The sequence below is a fragment of the Protobothrops mucrosquamatus genome, unplaced genomic scaffold (genome assembly GCF_001527695.2).
Source record: "Protobothrops mucrosquamatus isolate PMUCROS unplaced genomic scaffold, P.Mucros_1.0 scaffold734, whole genome shotgun sequence".
In the NCBI taxonomy this organism is placed as follows: Eukaryota; Metazoa; Chordata; class Lepidosauria; order Squamata; family Viperidae; genus Protobothrops; species Protobothrops mucrosquamatus.
This window is the reverse complement of record NW_015387008.1, coordinates 20,061-41,059: the sequence shown is the minus strand read 5'-3', so window position 1 is coordinate 41,059 and position 20,999 is coordinate 20,061. Positions and strand designations below refer to the sequence as shown.

The 20,999-nt window shown below is 37.8% G+C and overlaps 1 protein-coding gene across 1 annotated transcript in view; it reads right to left on the bottom strand.

Moving 5' to 3' along the window:
• CAT (catalase) overlaps positions 1–20,999 on the bottom strand; it is a 50,290-nt gene that overhangs the window by 24,981 nt on the left and 4,310 nt on the right. The gene's annotated exons all lie outside the window — the stretch shown is intronic.

The following is a 20,999-nucleotide window of genomic DNA, read 5'->3' as shown; positions in this document are numbered from 1 at the left end:
CTCCCTACAAGCTCAAAGATTTTTCTACACGGAGGAGGAAAGAGGTTGTGCTTCAGATTTCAGTACTTTCTAGAGATCCTCCTCAGGATGCACAAAATCCTGGAAAGCCATATCCCTGGCCTTGGGGGGGAAGACTATCAGACAAATGTAGGCCTGACTATTGTAGGAATCTATGGAAGGAGCAATTAATGGCAGGACCCTCAAATGCATGGCCCTCCATTGATTGTATGCAGCTAGTTCCTGAGGAGGAGACAGTTAGGATAGCAGAGGCTGATCTCATCTAGGTGTTACCAATCCTACCCCCTTAGACTAAAAGGAGAGTGTGGCTCCGTATCCAGACAAGGCAGGCCAAGAGGTTGCTGTATTCCTACTCTTACACTGGGGTGCCAGAACAGTACATGCCAATCCTCAATAGTTCACTATTGATAGTACTAATAGCAGCGTGCAGCTAGATCACTGGTCTGTTTGCCTGGGCAAAAAGTCATTTCTTTCCAGCATAAGGTCTGCAATACCTGTAAGCCAGCTACTACCTTTCTCTTCTGCAGTAAGTGAATTGATTTTTGTTCTGGGCTGCCACCACTTTAATTCTGTCTTAAATCTGTCAAGTCCCCAGGAGGTCAGCTCAATTCAAGTGACTTTTTTCTTTTCTTTATTTGATTTGGATTCTACCTTTCTTATTGTTTATAAATAACTCAAGGGGGCAAACATACCTAATATTCTTTCTCCTATTTTCCCCACAACTACCCTATGAGGTGGGTTGGGCTGAGCAAGTAACTGAGCAAGTAAAGTCACCCAGCCAGCTTTCAGACCTAAGGTCGGACTAAAACACACAGTCTGCTAGTTCCTAAGTCACCACCTTAACCACTTGTTCAAACTGGCTTTTCTTTGACTTTTTAGAGAAAGTATATAAACGCAAATAGAAAATAGAAAACAAATTTCAAAACCAAAAACATAAAGCACAAATGAGTAAAAATTTATCTAAAATCAGAACAAAGTCAAAGACGTCATAGTTATCATTATATCACTTTAAATGATTAAAATCACTATTAAGGTTTAAGCAAGAATAAATATCAAGAACCATGGTGAACACAGTACAACTCACCATATAAAATTGTAAGTTAAAATAGATTGCGTCAAACTGAGACTCTGTTCTTTAAAAAAAAATCACATGAAACTGAAATATGAACTTTTTACATAAAAGAATGTTGGATGGCATACAAATATATTAAGGTTTGGTCCAGGAATGTTTCCATTTTGAATTAAATTCTATGTCAGATTTACTTTTAAAGTGAAATTATTTTGGACATTGAAACATACTTCCCCAACTTGATTAAAAAACATTTTCGGAGGGAGTTAGATGCCCATTTCCATTAAGAAGCATATAAAGCCCCTGCGGTAGTTAATAAGAATTCAATTTTTAAAATGTGTTTCATTTGAATCAAATAAGACTTTAGTTTCCTAGATAATCTACACCATCACTTGTCAAGAATACAAGCACATCGTTCATAATGCATCCCAGGATAAAAAATATAAGGCAAATTATTTTCATAGTGGTACAATAATTTTTGACAGAATTCAAAAAGACAGTACATTTCATCTTCTCATAATCTTTGCACCTTTGATTCATTCCTTTTATTTCTAATATTTGTTTGAGAAGGAGAAGTTGTGGTAACAGTACCTATCTAGTCTTAGGATGATTTTAAATATTAACATGAATATAGCTGAGGAAAGCCCAGTGAACTTTATCCCTTTTTCCAGGAGGAAAAAGTGTGATTTGTTATGTAACCCATTTTCAACACAAGTTCTTTTGTGAACCATATCTTACCTATGAATTTATTTAGAGGGTTAGATGAAATGAGCTAGGCAAGCACAAAGGAGGAAGAAAGGAAAAGTTAGAGGCAGATAAAAGATGAATGCAAATGAAACTCAGATCCCAGAGACAAGTCTGAATTCAACCATGAATTCTGTTGTTTCTACTGATGTTTTCTGTAAAGGAGAAAGGAAGTGTTCCTATCTGTTCTTCTCTGACTCATAATAAATAGAGCAAAAAAAGATACATTTCCTATGCACAGGTGCCAGATTGGAAGTCTGCTTATCTAAAATAAGGAAACAGCTGTAATACAAACAGCTTTGTATTACAACTGCAAATAAATTAAAATAGTAATAGAATAATATCCTGCACATGACAGTAAGAACTAGGTACCTCAAGTTACAATTATGAATACATGTGTATAAAGTGTCCAGAAAACTGCTTTCCACTTTAAGCACTTTAAAGTGATTTCTCTGTTTTGGATGCTAGTTATAAAATGTACTTTTAAAAGATTATTTTATTCTGTATATTACGATTACCCATCCTACATGAAGATAAAGAGATGTGCAAGACAACACAATAAATATACATGTGATTGGTGTTTTTACGTTTTTCTGAGCTTGATACAGTTTTATGTGGAGTTTGTTTAGGGTTTAATGAAATTCATTGGTTTTTATTTTATATGCAACCTAGAGTTTCGTGGATAGATGGGCAGCCATATAAATTGAATAAATAAACAATAAATAAATATAGAAAATATGAGGAACTCAGCTTATAACTTTGATTTCTTCATGGCAAAATAAAACTGCTACAGTGCTTAATCAGTTGCATTTCACTTTCATATGACCTTCCTAGAAAGATTGCTTTGAGCCATTCTGGAAGCAGGTACCATTCTCACTATCTGTAAGAATGGCACAAGATGGTCTCTGTAGGAAGGCCATGTATTGCATCTGGTGGATGTAAATGATCTGCAAACTGTAGTACTGAAAGTCAAGTAGCAACAATGAGAAAAATAGGGCTACGGTCAGTGGTGGGATTCAAATATGTGAGCAACTGGTTCTCTCTGTGGATGCCATTTCCAGAAGTCTATTCTGGGCCTAGGCAACAAAAAATTAGCTACCGGTTCTGCCGAAGTGGTACAAACCGGCTGAATCCCACCACTATGGTTTAAATGTAAAGAAAGCCAAAATAATGACAATGATACAGCAACCAGAGCTGAACAAAGATACTAAAGTGAAGTGATGAATAGATGCTGCTTTTTAGATTCAACTATCAACAGCAAAAGAACTAGCAGTGAAGAAATGTCATGTTCTAGAATTTGGTGGGATAGCAATGATGGCCTCGGGAGAGATATTCATGGCCCGATATGTTTCTACCAGCGAAATTCAGAATTGTGCAAACAATTATATTCCCTGTGATACTCTATGGAAATGAAAGTTAAACTCTAAAGAAGCAGCATAGAAAGAGCATTGATGCTCTTGAATTTTGGATGTTGGAAAAGATTCCTTGGATTACCACGGGCAGCCAAGTAAACAAGCAATCAGATCATAGAAGAAACCAATCCAGAGTTTTAGCACAAATGACTGGACTCCATTATCATATTTTGAACACAGCTCCCTTGAACAGTCTGTAATGCTGGAAAAACTGGAAGGAAAGACAAGATAATGAATAGCAGTAAGGGGAATGGATTGAATTACAGTAGTTATGAGTACATCCTTGGAAGACTTGAAGGGCCAGTTTGGGGAAAGATAATTTCAGAGAAGATCTATTTATGAGGTTGGTAAGAGTTGACATAGATTTAGTGACACATAATCAACCAATCAAATATTAGTACACATCTTATCATTTCCTTTTGTCTCAGACTGAAATATGCTTTCTGTGGTAAATATTTCACGAAAATCATCCAGCAGTTCCTTCATCCTCATCAGAGATTACCTACCACTGCATTCCATCTGAAGATGCCAGAGATTGAAACAGGAACTTTTTCTATACAAAGCATATGCTCTATTATTGAGCCATAGTTTTTTTAGTCTAGTTATATAATAATCTCTTTCATAAGATTATAGTTAAAAACAGACTCACTGTGCTGATAGAAAATGTAGATATACTTGTACCTGACATTTACATTGGCCTTTAATAAGCTTGCTTATATCTACCATTTCTTGGGTTGAACGAAAAGGTACAACTTTTATTTTTCATTTATTGTTATTTTAATAGCATTGAGAGTCCATTGCATTTGCTGTTATGCTTGCAAATCCCACAAGTTGAGCTTAATTCAGAGAAGTCTTGTTACACCAAGTCTCTAGACATACCCAGCCAAAGAGAGGGAGGGAGGGCAGATTGGTTAGTACTTTCGATGTAGGCTAGACTGGGAAAGCCCCAAAGAAAGCAATTACATTTTTTTACTGAATTATTATCAAGGAAACTACAGGGATTATATTCATGGAGTCATCAGAATGTGATCTTCACTCAAGTTCTGGATTTACTATTTGTAGAATTATATTACATAAAATAACTAGGAGTTCATGTATTTCAGGCCAAAGTGCTTAATTCTTAAATAAAAATTCAAATTGTGATAAATAAGTCTGGAAAGAGAGTCTCTTTCTGGAATAGGTAGTATTCTAGGAAGCAATCTCTATGCTTATTATCCTAAAATAAAGCTCAATCCTTAATAAACCTCTGCCTATTTCCTGCTTAGTTGCTTATTTTCCTGATGCCAGGATTGAGTCCTAAAAGTCTTTGTTCCTCCCTATTTTGAGTTGATCAAACTATATCCACAATATGCTAACATGAGAGTGCTCTAGTTTGGGTGCGCCAGTTCACAATCAGAAAGCAAGCCTACAACTATGTCCCACTCGTGTCTTCTCAAATTGCCTGCAGCCAGGCTGAAGTAACATCTTTATTGCCAGTCATGCTAGGTGACTCATTGCCAGCTCTCTTGCTATCTATCTCAAATATCTGTTCTTCATTAACTGGTTGCTTCTGATTACAGAGGTTTCATTTTATGGCAAGTCTCGTACTAGGCATGTTTCTTTTTATCTCCGCCTCCTCATCTTTTAATCCCAAGCACACAACTGACTCAGAATGTAGTCTGTATAAAGGAGATAAAAAAAACACTACCCTCAAGTAGTGTTGATAGTAAATAATACTAGCACATAGGACGTCTCTCTTAATAGCTTCAGTTTCCTTAGCTGACCTCCCAGTCACAAAGTGGGATAGTTGCTTTGTACTGAATGTTCATCCCAGCATGAGATAGAAAAAAAACCAAATGTTTAAATTTGTTTTGGAAAAGTGACAGCAGATGCTGTTCCTTTTCAACATTTTAATCATTCATGCATACATTTTTCTTACAAATGAAGGCAAATATATGTGTCCCAGGATAATATTGCAGGATCCAATCTGGGTCTGTCACTGAGACCAGAGGACTCGTGCTGCAGCCCATCTTCAGGGAACTTCTCTCTAGCTCAGTGTTTCTCAACCTTGACAATTTTAAGGCATGTGGACTTCAACTCCCAGAATTCCACAGCCAGCATTGCTGGCTGTGGAATTCTGGGAGTTGAAGTCCACATGCCTTAAAATTGTCAAGGTTGAGAAACACTGCGAGTCTAGCTGTCCTTTGTGTGGTATTTATAATGCCTGTTGTAAGTGGCTTTTTAGATGTTGATTGGGGTGTGCTGATAGCTGGCTTTTAAGTCATTAGCTGTCGTTTGCTTGTGCTGCCCAGCCCTCGCTTTCTAAGTACTTGATAGACTGGTGGTAAATCAGCACTCCTGTTGACTGACAAGGGGCCTGTTTCCCGGGTTTCAATCGCTTCCCTGGCTGTTTTTGTGTCTGCTCATTCAACAATATTAGTCGCTGCAAAGTTGAATGCGTGTCCTTGTTCATTGCAGTGTGAGGCTATCAATGAGTTCAGGTCTCGTCGTCTGACCACTCGCTTGTGTTCTTGAAATCTGGTGGTTAGCTTCCTCCCTGTCTGTCCTATATAATCACAAGGGCAATCCATGCAGGGGATTTGGTAGATTACATTGGAAGTATCTCCCACCTCCAAGCGATCTTTGCAATGCATAATTTGTCCTTGTATGCAGTGTGGGCAGTGTGTGATGCGCACTCGCAGATCTTGGAAGCTGCCTTCTATAGCTTTCAAAATGTTTTTGATGTATGGCAGGGTGTGCCATGTGGTTGGTCTTGTACCTTGTTTCTTCCTTTCTCTCTCCGTGTTGCGCAGACATCTTCTGACGAATGATTGTGGATACCCATCTGCTTGAATTATTCATGTAGGTACCTGTTCTCCAGCTGTGTTAGCATGCTGGATACTACAGTAGGTTCTCTCCTTGCCATATCACTATGCAATGTGATGCAACTCTTTTTGTGTGACAGTGGATGGTTGCTGTTAAAATTCAGAATGTGTGAGATGTTGGTGGCCTTGTGATAAACTGTGGTTTCTAGGCTTCCATCCTCTTGTGTATTGACAAGTATGTCTAAAAATGGTAATTGCCTAGCTGCTTCTTCCTCCATTGTGAACTGTATGTTGGGGAAGATGGAGTTCAATATGGTATGAAAGTCTTTCAGTGTATTTCTCTTGATGATGAGAAGTGTGTCATCCACGTAGCGGCACCAGAATTTAGATGTGTAGTTCTGAAATGCACTGTGTTCATTCAGGACTGTTTCTGCAATGACTCCTGATATCAGGGATCCCATGGGTGTCCCTTTTATTTGTTCATACATTTTGCTCTTGAATGTGAAGAAGGTGCTTTGATGTTAGTACTGAAGTAGCTTCTGTCATGTGTCTGATTAACGAAACACTTAAAAGAACTTTCAGGCATTTTTTTTAACCTAAAAGCATTTATTAAGGTTACAGAGATGTCAGTACGGCATGGTGGAAATGCTTAGATCTGGATTCTTTTCCGTTACACATACATTCTAAGCATTTTTCCCTCCCCTATTTTGGGGTCATGGTTCACATCTTCCAATTAACTTGGAAGTTATGATTCACTTCTGGTTCCTTTTTCCCGGGCTTTCCTTATTCTCCTCCCCTTTCACTGTTGCCTGATTTAACTATAAAAATACCAGACAGTTCTGCATATTGTCAAAGCAAGAATATACAGTATTTGCAGTGTTGACAGCTTCACGATTTGTGTCCAGGTTTGATTGTTCTGATCTGTGTTGTACTCTTCTTCTAGTTTTCTATCTATTATTTCATATGTTAAGTGGGGAGGGAGGGACATAAATAGAGACACTACATCAAAGGAGACCATGATCTCATTAGGAGCCATATTTAAGTCTTGTAGTTTTGTCAGAAATTGTGTGGATGATGTGACTATGTTGTTTGAGGGTTGGGTCAGGAAGCTTAAGCCTTGTGACAGCTATTTAGCCAGTTTATATGTAGGGGTGTCATGTAGTGCTACAACAGATCTGAGGGGGATTCCTATTTTGTGTATCTTGAGGAGTCTTTAGAATCTTGCTGGGGCCACATCTGTTCCTCTCATTTTCCACCATTCCTTCTCCGTTATGCAGTTGTTTTGTTTGAGTTGGCTGAAATAAACATTCAGTTGGATGACATTTTTCTCATCTGCATTCCCAATCCACATAATTTACTGCATTAAAATTGTCTAAGCTTGATAAAGTTTGGGTTTCTCTTTGATAATAAACTTTTCACCTATAATAATCTCATAAGAAAAAAAGACTTCCTCTGTGGGCAGAGATAGAGAAAAAATATTTCATTTATTTATTCAGCTACAGCATTTTCAGTTATTTGGGTATACGTGTCATACATGTGACAGGAATTATGAAAGACTGCCTTTTTATGCTTATGAAAGAAATCCATGGAATGTTTGTATGAGAAAAGTACTTAGAATAAGCAGGCTTATTGTTAAGCAAACTGCAAATAAATAAAACACATGTTCTGTAAAAAGTTTTAATATTCCTTCAGCAATATCTAAACAAGCATATAACCTCATTGATTTCTGAAGTCTATTCAGAATAAACCAGGGATAGGCATCATCACCTTTGTGCCAAGAGACACACTTGGAATTTTCAAAGTATAGAATTTTCATGCTTTCATAAAATGGCTGTCATAGTTGGCATGACAATTTCATTTATTTTAATTAAAGCAATCTAAAAGAAAGTAGTCAGATGGGGCAGTTTTAGAAACAGACACAATCATATTGATATTGATCGAGCACAATGCTGCCAATCTCTAAACTACATCAGGAATATGTATGCAGACCTACTTAATAAGAGATATCTCAGCAGTACAGGTTCAGGAAATGCTTGCATTCCCACTGAAATCATTATCATTCCAAGGGAACAATTCAGCCTAGAGATGAGGAAGAAGGAAAAAGATAAACATAAAAGGTTGGTATTTGTAATCACTAAAAATGAGGTGCAATAGTGCAGTATGCATCTGGGACAATACTTTTCTGAAACCATTGTATCTGAGATGAAATTTTTTGCAAATTTTGGAAAGTTAAAAACAAACTTTTTTTAACTTTCAGATCCTGAGATGTGATGTCAGGCTCCAGACAACAAGAAAGATGCACTGAGGTTCTTCTAAGCCAGGGGTCTTCAAACTTGGCCCTTTTATGATTTGTGGACTTCAACTCCCAGAATTCCTCAGCCAGTTGAAGTCCACAAGTCCTAAAAGGGCCAAGTTTGAAGACCCCTGTTCTAAACAGTTTCCTTTATTATTCCTCACCTATAGACAGAAATCTTGCCAAATTAAAGCAGATTATTTACACCGTTAAACATATACTCTGAGAATTCCAAGGAGGAGCTGTTTTGATTCTCTTCCTCCCAGACAATCAAAACTTCACTGACTTTTGCTCCTCTAGATTGCACGCCCTCCCTCCTAGGAATTCAGACGACATTTCACCACAAGAGGGATTTGGAATAAAAATTTGACATTAATTATAAATGTCCTTCCTATGGAAAACTGGTTCTTTGAGTTCTTTGTGGGAAAAAATAGGACAGGATAGGACAGGCATGTCAAACTCGTGATGTCATGTGATGTCACATGACGTATCGAAGCTTTTTCACCATTGCCGGCAATGGGGTGGGCGCGGCTCTGGTATGATGAAACCGGCCCTCGGGCTGGCAGTTTGACACCCCTGGGATAGGACTTTGAAGTGTGGGCAATGGGGAGAAATAGAAAAAAAAATAAAGATTACAATTAAAGGAGAAGAATTCTTAAACTCTACATGTTAACAAAGAATGGTGCAAAATACTTTAACAATGGATGTTCTGAAGAACATTTTTGAAGAGTGGACTCAGAAATTAAGAATGTCTGATATAGATAGATGGTGTGTTAATGATGTCACAGAAGAACAAGCTGAAATTGATTTGAATGTGGATTTAAATATGACAAATTACAAGACCGAAATGGAACATGATATATTAGGTACACAAGTTGCTGTCTTAATGTTTACAAGGGACATACAAGTATAAAACTGGAAAAGTGATTTGGATAAGTTTTTCTAGTTGGATGTATAAAAGAGATTTGTTAAAAGTTTTGAAGAATTCTCTGAAAAGGAACAAAATGAATAGAAATAAAGATTTGGATATTATATGAAGGGAATTAAAAACCAAGATTGTTAAAAATAGAGAGAAGAAATATTGTCAGCCTTCCCAGGTAAACAGGCAATATAATTAGATATAATTAGATGAACTAATTCTTTTACTGCAAGGCTACATTAACAGAATTTTACAAATGAGAAAGTGCAAACTTCCTGCCACTGGTTTCAACAGTCTGGTCAATTAGGATGGGTTTTTCCTAAATTTCTTTCTGACTTTTAAGTCTTTAGGAGCTCTGCCTTTTTCTGTCTGGTTGTTTCCTAGGCAGCATCTCTTTCCCTCTGTCATCTACACTTTGCTTTACAATAAGGTGACCAACCGTCCTCCTTTAGGGAGGAAAGTCCTCCTTTTTTAAGTTCTGTCCTCCCTCAAAAAGTGTCCTCCTACATGTCCTCCTTTTCGATATTTGAAGACTAATCTGCAGGGCTTTTTTTTCCTCATAGAACGCTCAGAACGGTGTTCCGGCACCTTTTTTTGATGGTTTTTTTTTTCAGTTTTTGCATGAGCTGTGCTACTCCCCCTATTGGCTTTTGAAAGCCAATAGGAATTGCTGCTGAGCGTGCCAAAACACCCTGCCGGCAAACTTTGTACATGTAAGTTGTCTGCAGCGAAGGCGAATAGGCAGGAACTTTGCACCCCTCCCTGCTACCCATCTACACCATCTCCTAGTTAGTCCCAAAGATACCTGGAGGAGACTGGAGCGGCGATGCCACAGTAACTTTCTCTTGATATTCGGCCCTGCTAGGGCAATAATGGCTGCGGGCGCAAGAGGCAGGGGCGGCGGGGCTGCTGCGGATGGGGGTGTGAGGGGCGGCGATGGCCGGCTGCCCCCCGTGCTGTGGGAGCCACTGGGCCTGCTCTACACGGGGCTGCGCAGGGTGGGTGGTGGTGCTGGCGGGGTAGCTGCAGGCGGGGTGTGTTGATGGCGGGCTGCCCTCTGGGGCCGGAGCCAGCACAGCTGGTGCTTTGGGAGCCACGGGGCCCACGGGGCTCTACACGGGGCAGCAGTACTGGCGGGGCGGCTGCGGGCGGGGGCGCAGCATGTAAGCATAATTACAATATAAAATGTTATTGTTACAAATGTGTTTTATTATGCATTTATCATATTATAGTGTATTCTGTATTATTGTTGCAATGAATAAAATGTTTCTTTTATTTATGATATTTTTTTTTCCAATTTATTTGTGTCCTCCTTTTCATTGTAAAAAAGTTGGTCACCTTATTTACAAATATAGTTAATTTATTTCATCATGGTTAAAATAGATATGTAGTAATTTTTGAACGTTTGATAATAATGAATTACAAGGCTTTTGGATTTTGTTTATAGTTAACAGGTGAGATATGGGATGAAGAGAGTGTTTGTTATATTTTAAGAGTTGGTAATAAATTACTAAAATTGTTTATACTTGTGATGAGAGGAAAATTACTTTTTTATAAACTTTTCTTTTTATTTCTTTTCCTTTTTCTTACTTTTTTGCATTTATTAGTTTTTATGTCTTCTAACTGTAATTTTCAATAAAATTACAAAAAAAATTAAACTCTGCAAGGAATGCACTAAGATAAAAGGTATGTGTCCAGCTGCTTTCTTTTAAACCATTAAAGGTTTAAGGCTGGTATCGATTATGAATGAAATGACATGCAAATACAAACTACAAAAATACTGGAAAGCATGGCTTCAGATACTTGCTTCCACAAAATCACATTAATTATTTCAGGAGTTATCAGCAGATGGAAAATGCTACCTCGGATGAATTGTAGATTGAAGCCACTAGTACATTATGGTGAAAGGCCAAACCTTGCTATACTATGCATGTACACACTCTCCCTTGCATTATCTATTTATTATTCCCACTTATGACTCTAACAGATGCTCCAATAATTAGAGCTACCTAATGCTTTGTGATTTAGAGGTCAAGCCAATTGAGATATTGTTCGCAGTAGGAGAGAAAAAAGAAAATAAGTTGCTTATTTGAAATTCATTGGAGAACCAACATGAGAATGGTAGACATATACTTTGTTTTGGTATATAGAAAGAAATAATGAAGAATGCTATAAAAATAAGTAAGGAAAAAAAATACACACAGACACACACAAACACATACCTCCGAACAGAGAGCAAGCATCGAATCAATCCAACATTGAAAAACCTTAATGGCACTCTTTTTTTTTCCTGTATCCCATGTTTAATAACTGCACCCTTCTTTCTATATCAATAAAATCCAAAATTTTGGTATATAATTCAAAATCACATTCACAACTTTAAACCATATTATTTTTCCAAAACCAGGGTAACAAACTTACAGGTATTCAACCAAACCAGATCATAGTGCAGGGGTAGGCAACCTTGGCTCTTTTATGACTCGTGGACTTCAACTCCCAGCTGTGCTGGCTCAGGAATTCTGGGAATTGAAGTCCACGAGTCATAAAAGAGCCAAGGTTGCCTACCCCTGTCATAGTGGAACAATTGTGCATGTTGGATGAGGGATTGAAATTTGACACTACATCTAGAGGTTAGCATCATCTTTCACCTGGGAATGCATTTGGCCTAAATTCCTATCTGTAACAAGCCAGCAATAGTAATTCATTTTCTAAAGCATTTACTGGATACTATATTTTCACAAATAAACTATTATATTCAAACATTAGCCTGTAGTGCTAAATAGGACAGGGGAAATGGTATCTCCTGAATAATTTGCTACTAAATATTTGCAAATGTAAATGTGCTAATAGGAAGAAGGCGGGGAAAATGATACTACTGGATTACTTGCTACTAAATATTTGCAAATGTAGAATATAATGTGGCTTTCCTGTATATTAAATGCCATCTGCTGGACAAATTAAATTATTCACTGAATTCCTCAGTGAAATATTTTGTAAGAAAATGTTTTCTAAGAAATTAATACATTATGACAGATTCTTAAGAGCCGATTTGGGAACATATTTGTCAGGATGCTTCACTTTGCATTCCTGAATTAAGGTTGAACTCAATGGCTAAAGAGCTTCTTCCCAATTTGTGCCACCTTTGAAAATGAGTTAATTTCTAATATTTTACAATTTTATCTGAGCATTCATAGTGTTTGAATAGGTCATTCGAGAATGAATTCATTTTTTTTGTTAGCAATAATGTAAATAGACCTCATTTTCACCACTGGAATTAGGTTTTGTAGAAAGTTTTTTTTCCACAGCTGTAAGTTGTTTGACCAATGGGATAGGAGAAACAGATATTTACTTTATGGTAAACATAATTTCGTTTAAAACATTTTTTTTAAAGTATGACAACACTTTAATGATAATATTGATTTTATAAGAACTAGCATATAATCAGGAGAACATATCAATTGGAGCATCTCTTTACATAAATTATTCTTGCCTGTTTACTTAAATCTGTGATCCATAAAATATAATTGGCTATTAACAGTGAAAAGAAGTATAACTTTCTAGAGAAAAGATGGAGTTCATGTATAATTACATAGAAAGAAATATGTGTTAGAGCTAAGCTTTCTATTTTGCTGATATTCCTGATAAAATAGGTTTTGGCCTAGCAACCAGAACCTTTATGATACCCATGCTCTTCCATCTTCTAGGATGGTAGCATTGTCTGCTGAACTCCTAGGTCAATTAGAATCCACATACATTTTCCAACTAGGAATTATGTTTTCTGTATGAATGCCAAATATAAAAAACCCAGCAAACTTCATCCTCCTATGCATGGAACAAAATGTCCGCAAGAAAACAACCAAGCTCAGAGAACACCAAGTTTCCAGTGATATTCAATCTGTCCTTCTGCATCTTAGCCCAGTCTTCTGGTGTTATCAAGACCTGCCTATGGAATTTGTGGCAGCTCCTCAACCACTCTAAGGTGGGCTGCTGCCTAAGTCCCCCAACTCCAAAACTGTGGTTCCTATTCAGAGCACTGATCTAAACAGGAATATGGTCGGTCTCATCCCCCTACTCTCTATGCCTCTCTCCTTGGTTATTCAATAACTCAACTAGTTACTGAAGTCTCCTACTGCTCTGTACTTGGCTCCTTTATAGCCCTTATTATTCCACAAAACAGACACACTATGTAATGCTGGAAGCCTCGGGTAGCTCACTTTCAATAGAAGTGAGGTGAGTTGGACTAACAGAAAATGACTGGCCCAAGATCACCCAACTGGCTTTCATGGCTAAAGTGGGACAAGAACTCACAGTCTTCCACTTTCAATCCTGGTGCCTTAACCATTAGACCAGGGGTAGGCAACCTTGGCTCTTTTATGACTTGTGGTCTTCAACTCCCAGAATTCCTGAGCCAGCCATGCTGGCTCAGGAATTCTGGAGTTGAAGTCCACAAGTCATAAAAGAGCCAAGGTTGCTTACCCCTACACTAGACCAAACTGGCTCTCTTTAAACCAACTTTCCTCTCTCTTTTTCCCTTTCTCCTCCTCCCCCCAGCTAGAATTTTTCATACTGGCTGGGTATCCCACTTGTTTGACAGCAGATGCAAGGATAAGTGCTGTATGAAGTTGGCCACCATAACCATCCTGTACAGAAACTCCAAGACAGAGCCCTGAGCAGTGCACGACTGAGAAGGGCCTCTCTAGCAACATGAAAAGCTGCACCATGCTGCATCAGCCTCAGATCCTGGTCTGCTCAACAGAGCCTCCTAACAGGCAAAGTAGAGACGCCATGGAATGCTGGAAGCCTCGGGCAGCTCACTTCCAGTAGATGTGCACTATGAGATCCAACTGAGTGTCACCTTGCCCTTAGCCTTTCAAGTATGTCAGTTTTGGAACAAGACCTGGACAGCAGGATAAACTCAGCCAGGTGATTGTATGGATCAGGAAAAACAACAATGGCATGCTTCAGTTCATTCTCTTCAAACCATTTCTTCTACCTCATTGAGTGTCACCTTTATTTTTAGTTAAAACTAGCTGTACCCGGCCACGCATTGCTGTGGCTCAGTCTGGTTAAATGGAAAAGAAAGAAAAGAGAAAGCGCACATTTGTAATATGGAATCGTAAAATCGTAGCGTGTGTTGCTTTTATGTCCATCAGATGGCGCTGTTTTTCAAAAAAAGCATGTTTTTACCTGTCACAGGTGTGACATCTATATAATAGTAGGTATATAAAAAGACACACGTATTCGAATGCAACGTGTCAAAATTTCATAGCAATCAGTGAAGAACTTTTGGAGATTTAAGATTTTGAACAAACGAACATTTACATTTTTATTTATATAGATATAGATGGTGGTAGACAGGAATAATCGTTCTCCAACACTCCCTGTAATATTTTAATTGTTCAGAGTAATTATTTTCTGTTTTGATTACTGAAGATGGCCTGTTTATTATAATCAAAGTCCTGCTGCCATCTTCTTCCTCTAATGAAAAAGCTACTGTGATGGAATTTCTCTGCTGATTGACAGCATTTATATTTGGAATCTTATTTTGAGCATTCTGGTGACAGTCAGAAAGAAAATGACAAAGCAATAGGATTAACCCATTGCCATCACGGTCCTGAGCTGGTGCATCCCATTACCCTATGTCTTCTTCTAAGCAAAGAAATGAGAAATGATCAGAAAACATATTAGATCGTCTAGCACTTGTTGATCTCATCGCAGAATTTTAAATAACGGATGGGAAATATAAGATTTTACATTAGCTTGCCTTTTTATAAATGCAAGAATTGCATTAAATGGTGCCATCAGAAGAAGAAACTGCTTGTGGAATGGTTTTCCATCTGCAACTCTAAAAGTTTGTTTAGAGTAGTTGGGAAGCATACAACTTTAATTATAAAATAAAATGCTTTTCTGAGGAAGAAAGTGGTAGCCTACCATCCATGTTAGTAAGTCTCACCCCAGAAAACATCCTTTCTTACAAAATTATCATCTCTAAAGGTAAAAATATTTGTAGAAGATTTCAGATGAACTTCTCAGTGCTCAGATTAAAGGCTGAGAACAATCCAGGAACAAAACTTTTCTTAACCAAGTGCAACAGCTGTATGGAAACTAGAACTGCACTACCTGGATTACACAAATCTGGACAACTACAGGTAGTCCTCAAAATATGACTGCAATTGAGCCCAAAATTTATGTTGCTAAGTGAGACAGTTGTTAAATGAACTCTGCCCCATTTTACCACCTCTCTTGCCACAGTTGTTAAATGGATCATTGCATTTGTTAGTAACATGGTTGTTAAGTGAATATGCCTTCCCCATTGACTTTGCTTGTCAGAAAGTTGCAAAAGATGATCACATGACCCCGAGATGTTGCAACCATCACAACTATGAGTCAACTGCCAAGCATCTGAATTTTAATCATGTGACCATGGGGATGTTGCAACAGTCATAAGTGTGAAAAATGGTCATAAGTCATTATGGTCACTAAATGAACTGTTGTAACTCAACAGCAGCAAAGGGATATTTTCTGGCCCTTTTCTAGAGATTTTTGCAGGCCAATTACAGCAGCCCTCATAAACCAACTAAGTCAGGTACTACTTGTTGTTAGTTGCAAAGTCGTGTCCAACCCATCGCGACCCCGTGGACAACGTTCCTCCAGGCCTTCCTGTCCTCTACCATCTTCTGGAGTCCATTTAAGCTCACGCCTACTGCTTCAGTGACTCCATCCAGTCACCTCATTCTCTGTCGTCCTTTTCTTCTATTGCCCTCAATCTTTCCTAGCATTAGGCTCTTCTCCAGTGAGTCCTTCCTTCTCATTAGCTGGCCAAAGTACTTGAGTTTCAACTTCAGGATCTGGCCTTCTAAAGAGCAGTCAGGGTTGATCTCCTCTAGAGGACTGACCGGTTTGATCGCCTTGCAGTCCAGGGGACTTGCAGGAGTCTTCTCCAGCACCATAGTTCAAAGGCCTCAATTCTTTGTCGCTCAGCCTTTCTTATGGTCCAACTTTCACAGCCATAAATTGCAACTGGGAAAACCATGGCTTTGACTATAGGTACTTTTCTTGGCAGGGTGAGTGAGTCTCTGCTTTTTAGTATGCTGTCTAGATTTGCCATAGCTTTCCTCCCCAGGAACAAGCGTCTTATTTGGCTGCAGTCCCCATCTGTGGTGATATTGGAGCCCAGGAAGATTCAATAACCACAATTAGGTCTCGCAACACTTGCTTAGAAACATGATCATTAAGCAAGACATCACACAACCACAACAGGTTTACAATCTCACTTGCATCATGGTCATTAAGCCAATCATCCTCAGCCATTAAGCAAGACAACACCTGACTGCAGCTTGTGATTTTACTGCTGGTTTCTCCATTGACTCTGCTTGTCAATGGCTACGTAGCATGTAAATGGCAATCCCATGATCAAGGGATGCTGCAACCATTTGGTCTGAACTGCCCAAATCTCAATCATGTGACCATGGGGATGCTGCAACAATTGTTAAGTATGAGGACCAGACGCATAAAGTCACCTTTCCAGCAAAGTCTTGTCTTTAAACAGTTACTAAACAGGGCCGTTATTAAGGGAAGACTACCGTATAATTATATACTAAATATTCTTTACATCTTCAAACACAGGTAAAAGACTTTTTTATCTGAACAAGACTTCGACCATTTCAATGATTTCAAGAGACCAAATCTCTTGTCTTCTCGGACTATAGGTATTAATAAACCAATTCTATCCAATTATAATTTAAGTAATTACAAGCAGACCTCCAGGAATAGGCTGCATGCATCAAAGTAAATAAATAAAATAGTTTTAGGAATATTCTCAAAATCCAGACTTATTTTTTTTAAAGACAGTAATTAAGTTCTAAATTGTGGCTGAAAAGCTGATCTACAAATTACAGTAGTGGCCAAAATTGTGGAAACCTTTTGGGAAAATGTACATTTGAGTTTTGATGGCTAATAACACCCTTTTTTTTCTGGAGTAGTGCCATAAAATTATATATCAATGGGAAGATAATTTAATCAAGAATGTAATGCAACAAAGTTTGTTCAATTATCTGTATTCTATGAAAGGTTATAGCCAAATAACTAGAAAAAGGAAGCACAACTTGCTTAGGTTGATGTCAGGCAGCTTTCCTTCATCTGATTGTAGCCAATGAGCATGAGTGTTTAGAGAGCCAATCAGGTGTCATCTTATTTTGGCAATGAGCCAATCAGATCACAGTAGGATTCAGTCATTGATGTCATATATTGAAGCTGAGAGGAGGACATTTGTCAGTGTGTTATGTGATCGCTATCAAGTTGGTTGGGGTATTTTGTGTTTTTTCTTTTAGTAAGCTTGTAAAATGTAATAAAATTAAAGTAATGGTGCAAAGAGTTGACTGGTCACCCAGAAAGCGATGTAAAATAGTATTATTAAGTGAACAAAGCTACAGTTATAAAGAAATTAGAAGAAAAATTGATGAAAACTTAACCAAAAGTAGCATTTCTAAGTTTTTGAAGAGGTATAAGGAGACTAAGTCACTACAAAACCACACTGGTAAAGGCAGGAAAAGATGCATAACAGCAAGTGATGATAGAAGAATTAAGAGACTGTGCCTACGTGACAGAAGAAAATCATCTGCGTGTATACAAGATAAAATGGCGCAATGCAATCTGAAGTTGAGTTCTAACTAACTAACTGTCCTAACTGTCAGGAAGTTTCTCCTTAGTTCTAGGTTGCTTCTCTCTTTGGTTAGCTTCCACCCGTTGCTCCTTGTCCTGCCTTCAGGCGCTTTGGAAAATAGCTTGACTCCCTCTTCTTTATGGCAGCCCCTGAGATATTGGAACACTGCTATCATGTCCCCCCTCGTCCTTCTCTTCATTAAATTAGACCTACCCAATTCCAGCAACCGTTCCTTATATGTTTTAGCCTCCAGTCCCCTAATCATCTTTGTTGCTCTTCTCTGTACTCTTTCTAGAGTCTCTTTCTAGAGTCTCAACATCTTTTTTACATTGTGGTGACCAAAACTGGATGCAGTATTCCAAGTGTGGCCTTACCAAGGCATTGTAAAGTGGTATTACTACTTCACGTGATCTTGATTCTATCCCTCTGTTAATGCAGCCTAGCACTGTGTTGGCTTTTTTGGCAGCTGCAGCACACTGCTGGCTCATATTTAAATGATTGTCCACTAGGACTCCGAGATCCCTCTCACAGTTACTACTATTGAGCAAGGTACCCCCTGTACATTTGGTTTTTCTTGCCTAAATGAGTGCAAGGACTGTTTGGTGCAGACTGCAGGAATTTGGCCTAAAATCTAGAATTCCACGAAAAAAGCCACTTTTATCTCTCAAACAAAGGTTGAAAAGACTAAACTGGGCTAAAACCCATGTTACCTGGACAGAGGAACAATGGGACAGTGTTATTTGGAGTAATGAGACCAAGATCTCCCTGTTTGGTAGTGATGGCATAAAATATGTAAGGAGAAGGACTTCTGGTTTGCCGACACGGCTGCCATGGACGTTTGGAAGGCAAGCTCTGTGTTCCAAGTCCAGTTTCGCTTTGCTGGGGGACCCTGGAAAGGGTTGAAAGTCACCCTGTAGGGGCGACCAGCAAGGAGGGGATTTCCGTGATTGCGGAAAGGCAGTAGCCCTTCCGTTTGATCTGGGGCAGCCCTCCAAACTGGCGGACGAAAGACCGGCCATAGAACTATGGCTCGTCACTAGGCTGCAGACAGCCAAAGTCACACTTACCATCAGGCAACTTTAAAGCAGCGTGGAAGAGACTGGGTGAGATCAACCTCTCTTAAATCCTAACTACCTTTGTTACCTGCATAAGTTGCTTAAGTACTTTCCCCCCTGTGGAGAGGGGAGATTTTACCCTTCCCTCTAAAAACAGCGGCGACTGACTATCCAGGGGAGTTTAAAAACATTGCAAGAATAACTTGATTTTAATTGGAATTTTACTTCTTAAAGTTTGTGGACTAAAAGACTTTCTACTCTTACTGAAGATCTGGGTTTTTACTTATAAAAAAGAAGTAAAACTGAAAAGATTATACAAGCTTCGGACCTAAAGGAAAATTTTAAATATAGGGGCGACATCTTGTGGCTAAACCTGATATTACAATCTGTTATTGCTTAAAAGACACTTGGCTGGCAGCCTAGACAATAGAGAAGACTGATAACCTTGAGACACCTATCAGCTGTGAAGCCCAGCTGTGTTCCATACTCACTGAAAAATTTTTTTTTACATTCTCTGATTGCAAAGCTTTTAATCTAATACATTACTAAGAGAATATGGAGGAAGATAGGAACAGATTCTCTTTATGCTGAAAGCAATTTATCAAACTATTCTTACAGCTACTGATGAAATAAGAGGTTGCAGAAAAAAATGGGATGTCAGCCCAGATACACAAACTCAAATTTTGATTACAACTGAAAAATCAATTACACAGAATATAATGGAAAAAGTGGACCAATTAAATACTATGACAGAGGATTCAACTCATCAACAAATGCAGTCAATGGAAAACCCAGAAAAGGGACTGACAATATGGAAAAGGGAAAAGATTTTCTACATAAATCAGAAGAAACCTGAGGATCAAAAAGAACAACAGACTGAAGAGAAGATAAACAGTTTAGGACAACTACATCAAGGTGGAAAAATAGAGAGACAATTTGTTAGTCCTCTCAAAAAAATGGTGATCGGATGGTTTTTTTCTACGTCAAACAACATACAAAACAACACAGGGAGATTTATTTGATGACTCAAAAGCACGGACATGGAAGACAATTTGGCAAAGAAAGAAAGCTAGAATAAGACTGAAGAAAATTGGGGTTTTGACTTATTAGTGAGAATTAAAACAGAATATTCTCAAATAGATAAGATGTGTACTTTGAATATTAGAAATTGTTATGAGCTGAGTTAAAGGATACTTTGGTCATTTAAGACTTGGAAATATAAACATTAATAGTTAAATTTAAATATTGAATATTGAATATAGACAATTAAAATATATATAAACTAAAAATTTATTGATGAATGTAACAAATATGTTTTTATTTAGTGGTAATAATAAAAATTACTAGCTTAAATATGAGATAGTAGATATTGAGAGAAAAAAGAGGAAGTATTAAATGTCCAAATAAGAGAAATTTTGCTTATTAAATTTAAGATATTTGGAAATTACTAGAAAATAAGAATATTATATTGTATTATTAACCAGCTGATGTAAGATTTTGGGATGAATTGTGATAAAGGGAATTGGGGTTATTTAAAACTTGGAAACTATAAATATTAAACGTTAAATTTAAATATTAATGGGAAACTAAAAATTGGGAAAAACTTACCAGGACATTGAGTGTCTAAAAAGATTGAATATTAAAATATGTATAAACTAAAATTTATTGATAAATGTAAAAAAGTTATTTGTATTAAATTGATATAATACGAATTGTATTAATTTAAAAGTGAGACAGTACGGTAAATACCAAGGGAAAAAGAGAAGAAATATTTAATGTAATAGTTTGTGATCTGTACTAAAGAAATTTGTATTGAATTATGAACCAACCTAGCTGCCACGTTACTTTTCAAATATTTAAATGTAAAACTGGAAAATCATTAAAAAAAAAAACGTAAGGAGAAGAATCGGAGAAGATTTGCATCCTGATTGCATTACATGTACCGTGAAACACCCAGTCAGTGTTATGATCTGGAGTTGTATGACATCAAAAGGTGTGGACAGAATTTGTGTGATTAATGGGA